Genomic DNA, 810 nt, shown 5'->3' with positions numbered 1-810 from the left:
CCAATGGAGCTGAGGGGTTTGCAGCCCCTTAGGACGAACAACAATATGAACTAAGTAGCACCCTCAGATGCGCAGCTCTTTAGAGGGAGACCTGCTCCATTGTTCCAGCATGGTGGATACTGATGAGAGGAGGCAGTCCATGGTTTTAAGACATTTATTGCAGAAAGGCAGAGAAAGGGAGCGAGTAGGGAAGTAGAGGCCAGCCATGGTCATGTGGAGAGATGGGGGAAGGGAATGAGGAGAAAGGGAAGCAAGGCAGCAAAAGGCAAGAGTAAGAGAGTGAGAGAATAAGAGAGGGAGGAGAGGCCAAGCAGCCTCTTTTTTAGTGGGCTGGCCTACCTGGCTATTGCCAGGTAACTGTCAGGGTGGAGTCCAGAGAGAATACCAGGAGCTTGGGGCGTTGCCCTAAGTGACTAATGGCCACACGCCTCTCTACACAGGACTGTGGGAGGCTGTAGCTTAGACAGGAGCCAGGGGCCCAAGGGGTGTCTCTGAACACCTGCTGTCCCTTGCAGGCAAAAGTCACCTGCCTGCCTGTTTTCCCTGATTTCAAAGTCTGAGCTTGATTGGGGACCAGGTTTCCTGTGCACAGCTCACAGCCCCACATTGTAATGTAGATAATTTGGAAGATAGCTTTGTGGGAAAATTCTTGATCCCAAGTATAGAAAAAGATAGAGATGCACACCAAGAGACAGGAGTAGGGGAGAAAGGCTAATATAGATGTGTTTGTATGATGTATCAGTAAATAAAAATTAAATTTCTTTACATAGAATGTAAATTCTGGCATAGGCACATAGTTAAATGTGATTT

The sequence above is a fragment of the Mastomys coucha genome, unplaced genomic scaffold (genome assembly GCF_008632895.1).
Source record: "Mastomys coucha isolate ucsf_1 unplaced genomic scaffold, UCSF_Mcou_1 pScaffold22, whole genome shotgun sequence".
Lineage (NCBI taxonomy): Eukaryota > Metazoa > Chordata > Mammalia > Rodentia > Muridae > Mastomys > Mastomys coucha.
Note: the sequence above shows the minus strand (reverse complement) of the source record.